The sequence below is a fragment of the Drosophila kikkawai genome, chromosome 3R (genome assembly GCF_030179895.1).
Source record: "Drosophila kikkawai strain 14028-0561.14 chromosome 3R, DkikHiC1v2, whole genome shotgun sequence".
Taxonomy (NCBI): Eukaryota; Metazoa; Arthropoda; class Insecta; order Diptera; family Drosophilidae; genus Drosophila; species Drosophila kikkawai.
The window spans coordinates 19454419-19462834 of NC_091731.1; the positions used below are offsets into that span (position 1 = coordinate 19454419).

At 43.8% G+C, this 8416-nt stretch overlaps 1 long non-coding RNA gene across 3 annotated transcripts; it reads left to right on the forward strand.

Annotated features, from left to right (window-relative positions):
• Positions 1-423: 423 nt before the first annotated feature.
• LOC108075453 (uncharacterized) lies at positions 424-3418 on the forward strand. Of its 3 annotated transcripts, XR_011445131.1 has the most exons (4): positions 424-712; positions 774-1958; positions 2667-2836; positions 3003-3403. It is a non-coding gene; the product is annotated as an uncharacterized lncRNA (long non-coding RNA). The 3 variants fall into 3 exon arrangements; XR_001770731.3 differs by having other exon boundaries at positions 453-712; positions 2667-3405; XR_001770732.3 differs by having other exon boundaries at positions 474-712; positions 774-852; positions 2667-3418.
• The last annotated feature ends 4998 nt before the right edge of the window (positions 3419-8416 follow it).

Below are 8416 nucleotides of genomic sequence, written 5' to 3' on the forward strand. Positions count from 1 at the left end.
ATGTGTGTTCTTTAAGGGCCACAGTCCACATTATGCTGAAAAACATGGTTGGGGATTATGAGTATAAAAGCATAATTAAACGGGATTTGCGCCTTTGGGTTGGCTTTCCTCTCCACACTTTGAAATTGCTTCAGCATGGCATTATAGATGGCTTTGACATGCTAATTAGTTAACCTCGCACGCATGCGACTGTTCGCCTGTGTCTGAATCTGAGTTTGGGTTCGAGCTTGGGGTTGGGGTTTAAGTTCAGGGGGCCATATTGCTCATACGCCACGTTTGACAGACCCCTGGCGCGGCATCTAAGTGGCTGCTGTTTGCCGGGGGCAGTGCCCAAAACATGATGAATAGTTTTGCAATAATTACATTACACGGCAGTTTCACGCTCGGCCCCCGCCCGCCCTTAAGAAAGTCACACGTGGCTGACGCCAGGGATCGAGCGGAAACCCCGATATGGCTTTTCCTTACACAAGGGGAAAATTATTGCATTATCACACACAAGTGGCCTTTCAAGCTTGCCACTACGACTTATTTTTTTGTATTGTTTCTATTAATTTGTAGTATTTATAACAGTGGGAAATTGCAACACAATATTTTGGATTATTATTATTAAAGTGACATTTTATGGCTCTGTGTAAAGGCCCAATCAATGGAGATGCCCAATATGGTGATGAACGAGACTGCAGGACCAGGCGGGCATTAATCATGCTTGGAGGTAATTAGCAATTAATAACGTTTTGCAAACTGTAAATTTATCGCCTGCTGCCTCGTCTTAGGAATTTCCCATCATAAATTACGCTTTGCCGGCTTTGGAATGAAGTGATTGATGGCTTAATCGATGGATGTCTTAATTGGGTAAAAGGCAATCAGTTTGGCTTTTTGGTTGCTAATTTATGCATGTATGTTGCGGAGAAACAGAAGAGTAATATGATAATTATGCAGTCAACAGTTTTGACTAGCCTGAGCCCCTTTTTCACATTGAACCCATAACACATCCAAGGCAGTAATGCATTTAGATGTTCTCGAATATATTGTCTCTCCGAATGCTAGAGGTTTCCGTACCTTCAACCTTCTTAAACCTCCAAATCGTCCCGGTTTTCCGACTCACGTCCTAAGTAATCGAGGGGCTCCTATTATGTGACCCTAGCGAAGCCATTTGGGATGCCAAATAAATATAAATTCTATGATTTTAAAGCTGAATTGCAATAATTTTAAAGCCTTTTGGTTTTTAAAGATACTTTACTTTGTCTTTCTAAAATTATAGCCCTTTTAGAATACAACTGACAACCGAATGGAATGCGTCGCTGGGGCCTTAAATTCTTTCTCTATTCCCCATATAATACAAACTGGGTGGTAATAATACCTTGAGCCGTTTAAGTCGCATTCAGCCGGACAAGTGTCGGGCCTAATTTATGGTTTCGCTGCGAGAGCGACGCGTGAAATTGACTTCTAATTGCCGGCGAATGAAATGTCACAGCCTTTGGCATACTGAAACACCGAGGGGGAGATGATGATCATCGTCATCATGATGATGGCGAGGATAGCGGGGGAGAGTCAGCCGAAACTCATTTCGATACACTTGAGTTGATTTGTTTGCGGTGCAAGGGGGGAAGCAATATACATTTCCATTTAAAATTAGCCACGGATTGGGAGCTGGTGGCATTGGCAAATCTTGTCATAAATTCCACAGCCAATTCGAATAAATCAGCGCAGTGATTAGTGGCCCGACCCGGCCCGTGCCGGAGCTAGTATTTTATTTATTAATGCCAGCATAAAGAGTTTATTTATAGTCGAGCATCGCATCGCCCCGAATCATTCATGTTGCAACATTGCCACTTCCACTCGCATTTATTGGGCCACTTTTGAGCGGTGCATATTGTGCCCGAATTTATGCGTCATTGCACCTGACGAAAAAAGCTTGAACATGCGCCACTTGAAAGTGCGAGCAGTAATATATGCAGGTATATAGCGAGTGAATGCCAAAAGGATCTGACATGTGACAGTGGCACTCGTTTTATTTACACGACAAGTGGCAATTACAAAAATCCGCTGGCAGCCACTGCTCATTTCACTTCACGTCGAGTGGCATTAAAAAACGTTGCCATTTTCAGTTGAATTTGCCAGGATAAGTTTGAAGGTGTTGCCATCAGTTTGTGTTTTCGGAAACATATTGGGTTGATTGGAAATTCAACAAAAGTGTAATTTTAATTTAGAAGTTTTATAGAATTTAACATATGTAAGACCCAAGTCATTCGTTATATATGCTTATTATCCTTTCATCTTGACTCGTACCCTTACACACCCCATTTTCTACCCCTTGACGTGTGTAAATTGCATTTAATGTTTGGACTTGACTGATAATCATCAATTAACTGCAAACCATATTTTTTCCCATTGACTGTTATTCGTGCCCTCCAAATATGGTTTTCACATTTGAGTGAGGTGAGTCTGCTGGCCGTAATCATGGGCATACCTCTTGGCCAACTATTTGGCCGAAACCAATCAGCGGCAGATGGTGCTCGGCGCCCGTGGTTTTTATTGTGCTATTGATTCAATTGTTTACATGTGTAATTAAGTTGCCAGCGCACAGTAAATGTGTTGATGATGTGAACAAATTTATTTACCATAATATTTGCATGTGTTTAAGCCGAGCATTTTTTTATTTGTAGCCGGCCATTATGGTTATTACTGCGGACGAGATTTGCGGGACGAGCTGGACTTGGGCTTGGGATTTTCGTAAATATTTATGCTGCTGCCGGATTGTTGTCGGAATTAAAACGGCAAACATGACACTCGAAAAAAATAATAAAGCAATCAGTTAAGCGCAGCGACTGTGCGGGTAATTATATAAATTGTTTGCTTATGCCAACGGAACTCCCTTTATGTGTGTGTCGGTCTGCTTATTTATTTGCCTTGGCCGAGTGGCGAGCGGCGAGTGCAATGAAATTTGATGTGCTTATAGTTGTGCTTAGCATTAAATTAAAATATGCACAAATGTTTACAAGCGCCTCGGATGATGTCAATTGCGATAAAAACATGCTCGTAAACGCTACGTTACGCATACGCCATGTCATGCAGGACCTCAACGACGACGCCGGCGACGCCATTTTGCCTAGATGTTGTCAAACATGGCCAGACAAGGACACAAGGCGACAAGGAGCGCCGGACAGGAACACCTCACTCATTGGCCAAACAAGCGGGCGGAGAGCGGTGTGAAAACCTCAAGCCAGTGATGGCAGCTACTCCCTTGAACAAGAAAAACAAGCTAAGAAAAATCATACTAATCTATCTAAAATGCAAAAGTGAAATAATAAAACAAGAAGATAATATTGTCTTATTAAAGAGATTTTCTACTGGTGTTTTCCTATATTTAAAACATTGTTAATGAGATGTTATGACAAATTAAAAATAGCCGAATAAATTACCAACTTTTAAAAATATTCAACAACAAAAATACTGTTAGACTTTTGTCCTAGAATCATAGTTAAACAAGAAAAATAAATATTTCTAAGTAAATTAGAAAATCTTTCTTTATTTATCTTCATAAAAATTATATCAAAAAGAGCTCAAATGGCCATCACTGACTTAGCCAAGCTCCCCGGACCCCGCTTTATTTTGTAGTTGGACTGCGGGCGTTTAAGAGCTCTCCTATCCACGGACACTCTCAACTGGCGAAACTCCCGGATCCCGACCGTGGTCTAGAGTCCAGAGCCCGGAGTTCGTAGTCCGTAGTCCGCAGTCCACAGTCCGCAGCCCGGACTCCGTGTTTCGTGTTCCGTGTGGCTGTGCAGATAATGCTGATGATTTTGATGTTCGTGTCATTGTCGTTCGAAAGCGTTATGCGTGACGAAACGGAAGCTCTTAAAAGGCACAATGAATAAACGCTCAAAATGAGGCCAAAAGCCGCCCAGAGAGGCAGCTCCTCCTGCGACTGGTGTCTGATTTCTGGCAGGCAGTGTCCTGCGGTTCGCCATGGCACATTAAGAAGGACTCTGGCTGTAAATTCTCCCTGTTTTATGCGCATTTCGTTACGCCCTGATGCCGCCACCGCTCTTTCTTGGCCGGAAACTCCGGCTCCGACCTCGGATTTGGGTCCGGTCCTGGGTCCTTCCATAGTCCAAGGCAATCGCCACGCCCCGCAAATATTTCCTGCGGAAAACAGGCCGCAAAACTCGGGGATGGGAGGGGTATCATTATTTTAATTAGATGCCAGTGTGGCCCGGTTGGATGACGATCGCAGGACAGCTGCTCCACATTATTTAATTGAATTAAGCCTAAGCTCCTGTCGTGGGCCGTGTGCCGGCAGTCTAATGCATTTTTAATACAGTCAAATGCCAAATTTGCATATGAGTCTATGAGGAAAAATATTTCTTTGAGACTTTTTGCAGTATTTTACAGTACAAAATAAAAAAACAATGTGTGTAATTAAAGAGAGATATGTCAATTATATAAAGCATTTTAATGTTTGTAAAACATTTTTATAAGAATCCCTTTGATTAACCAACCAAATATGTTAAATGGAAAAGATATGTGACCACTGTGCGGCATTAACATAATTTATAAGCATCATTTACACATATTCGCTGCATATTTTGCAGGCAATTTGCCTGCCTGCCATTTAAATATCAATAATCCCAAGGCCCGCTGACCGCAGAGCCATTGCTCACGCTATGCTCCTGCCCAGGACTTGGACATATTGTGCGAACTCCGCAGGCCACACACTTCTATCCTCCTATCCGACCGTAAAAAATCACCGACGGACGGAGTCTATCTGTCAAATACATCAAATCCTTCGTCCCACGCCGCCCTGAGCAAACATGCCAAGCCAAGCCAAGCCGAGCGGAGCGGAGCTGGCAGGAGCTCAGCGGAGAACTGAGCCAAGTCTGAAATGTGTATATCATTTGGATTGATTGCCGGGACCAGACTCGGGCCAAGCAGAGTTACACCAAGAGAAAAATATGAAGCTATACTCTTCAAATAACCTACGAGATGGTAGTGATATCTGTACATATTCCATACTCTTTTAAGCCCCTTTTTGGCTCAGTGCAGGCCAGACTAGCAAAGTTTCGGGTTGAGTGTATGCGGTGGTGTCTTTGTTTGTTTGCGGCTGTCGGTCTGCGTTTGTTTGCGTGGGTTCTGTGTGTGTGTTTCCTCAGGGTGAACTTTGGTGGCGATGAGAACGGAGGAAGAGGGTGCCCCTACCGGTACCGGAAGGTGCATTGCCGGCCACCAGACGCCATGGTCTTCTTCTCCGTTGTCACACTCAGTCTGCTGACACGTGCAGCGGCCAAAATGAGTTATGGCCCGTTGCGGATTCCGGCCAATGGATCACGGCTTAAAGTTGCCAGACGAATTTCAAACCCACAAAGCGATCATCGCGAGCTGCACAAGCCAGCGGACCGCAAATAAAAAGCCATAAATAGTCAACTTCGGGCTGAAGTTTTTGGCTTAGTTGCAGAACAATGCAAGGCATATAACACACCACACAACACCGCACAACACACCACAACACATACACACTGAGCTCCTGAGGAAGCTTGGCAAGCCGAAAGATGTCGACGAAGTGCAAAGCGCTTCAAACGATTTTCCGCAAAGTTGACTGCCTCCTGCTGTGGAAGGTGTTTCGAGTGTGCAGTGCCAGTGCCACGCCCACACTCCGCCCATCAGGTGAACTCAGAAAACGCAACCGATGCACTCAGGAAAATAGTAAGGGAACAACAAACTCTGTAGGAAAAAATGAATGTTCAATATATTCTTTAGAAAATACATCAAGCCTGCTCAACCTCCCAGCTTTATATCTTTCAGTGCATCAAACACTCCGTTTGTAAGGTGTATCTTTTATGCGTCAGAGCGGGTGTGTGTGTGTGCTCGAAGAGGGAGTGTGTGACGGCATGTTTACGGCCACAACAGCAGCGCCGGCGACTGAAATAAAATTCACGCCAAGAGCCTTAAGGTATTCCGCACCAGCAAAATATGCGAGTATGTAGGACCGACAGCAAAGGGAATGGAGTTGAGTTGGAAAAGCGGGAAAAGTGGGCGTGGAGTGGAAAGCGAGCGGCAGCGGAGACCGGAGAACGGGACACTTTGGCATGGGTTGCCAACTTCACACCCAATGGCGGCAAATTTTTGGCAACAAACTTTTCTGCGAGCTGAAGGAAGAGCAGCCGTAAAAGCAGTAAACGAACTGGTCGAAGAAGGAGTCGAAGACGCGATAGGAAGTGCACTCAGAAAAGTAAGTTTAAAAGAAGTTTTCTTAATGGAAAATAATTTTCTCTAAAATAAACTAGAAAGCCAAGTATTTTGTATTAATTAAATTTACACTATTTATTTTCAACATAAAGCAAAATAAATTATACAACATTTTTAACAGATTTTTCTCAGTGTCGAATGGAGCCTGGTGAGTGGAGTGCCGGAATGTAAGCGCGAATAGCCCAGCACTCGGGTATGTAGACCAGTCTGGGGATGGGGATGTGCCGGGCCGCACCAGGAGTTGCGAAGGAGAAGTGGCGGCTTGTGGGCGAGCGCTTCGGATGTCGGTGCAGGAGGCGAATTTATTGCCCAGGGAAGCATATCGTGGCGCGACGTCTCCCGAGGATCCTGCTTCTTCCTTCGCGGGGGCTGCAACATGTCGCAAAGTTGTCGAAGCAGGGAATAAACTTGGAGCACGGGCGCTCCACGAAGTTCTGCGTCCGAGAAGAGGCAAAAAATTAGAAGCTGAATATGTTTTAGTGGCGCAACTGCGCTGACAGTTGTGTAAAATATACGCCGAGCTCATAATTTATATCAGTTTTGTTAACTCAACGTGACTGCGTCGCGGGATCTCGCCGGGATAGGCTGCCAAGCGTCTGCCGGAGCATCTGGAGGATGCCAGTGGGCCCCTTGGATTTATTCTCATTCCTCAGACTCTGAGTCTGCTCTCCAGTTCCCAGGATACTTTCGAGTGAGTCAAGAGCAACGGCCGCACGTTCGTGCAATTAGCCAAATGGCCCCGCCATCTGACTTATTGGCCTTCGTGAGTTCTTTTCGGCCCACTTGTCGACTAGACCAAAAACTAGAGCTGAGAAAAGGGAAAAACGAAAGCCAAAAGCACGAAATGCACAGCGAAAAGAGTTCACTTTAATTAGACATAAAATTCCAATTGCCTTTTAATACGAATCATTCTACCAAAAAATCGAATAAATCGGAAATAAGTTGATTATTTGTATGCTGAAAGTTTTCTACTTTCTTTCACTGTATGACATTTCCTTGGAAAATATTTCCAATGTCAAAGGGATTGCAAAAATGTTGCAGCACAGCTTCGTGCCGATGCCCACCTGGCGTATGCGTAACGTACAATTTTCATTTCTGCCAGAGAGAAGGCGAGCGATCCGCAAAATGCCAACGCTCGGCCCCACAATAACTCAAATCCCAAATGCCTGCCATTAGTGGTCTGCATCAGCAGTAGCAGCAAGGGTCCTTTCATAGTTTTTGTTTAATTAACTGACTGGCAGAGAGAGTGGTGACGAAGGGAAAAGGTCTGGGTGGCCCCCGAGAGCATTGTTAATCCACTTTGAGAACTCAAATGCCATAATCTTTAAATGTGTGTCTGTGGGAGGGAGCGGAGGCTGACCACAAGAATAACCGCAGCCCATAATGACAATGAAGAGATTTTCCACTTGTCGTACCTCGAACCAGGAATCGTTTCACTCTTTATGGCACAGAGAAAAAATAAACGAAATTGTATAAAATTTGTGTTTGAAATAAATAAGTTTTTAAAAGTTTCACTGCACATAAACATATTGATTTAAATGGTAATTGGTAAATTTTATACTTACAGATTTAGGATTCAAAATTGTTGATTTAATTTCAAAAAAATAAATTCGTTTCCTTTGTTTTCTCTTTGTGCAACTCACTTGGGTTCATTTCTGCTAATCACATTACTTTAATTAGCCCTTCTTGGCCATTAAAGCAACCATCACTCGTCCTATGAGTGTGTGTGCCCTACAGGATGGGAGTTTTGTTTTGCGGCCTGGGACTCCATTCCATTCAGCTGTCAATCAGATGCGAGGACTCAGGACTCGAATGATGGAAAATTGACAAAATGAAATCAGTCATAAGAATCGAGAGCAATGCAGTGTGGAACAATAAGTGTAACAATAATAATAACAATAACAGTAAATCTCATTATTCTTCATTTGATTTCACATTCGCAGGCTCTCGAGAATCGAGAATCGAGGCGAATCGAATGAATCTCGCTTTTCACACGCAGCTGGCATAGCGCACAGCTCCCAGCTCACAGCAGAGTCCGTAATGTTGTTTGCTCGCCCATTGTTGTTATAAATTTCAATTAAATAAAAATCAAATTAAATTATATGATGGCCATCGCCGGCGATGATGAGGCTGACGTGCAGCCATAATTGAAATCTCCAATGTGCTGATT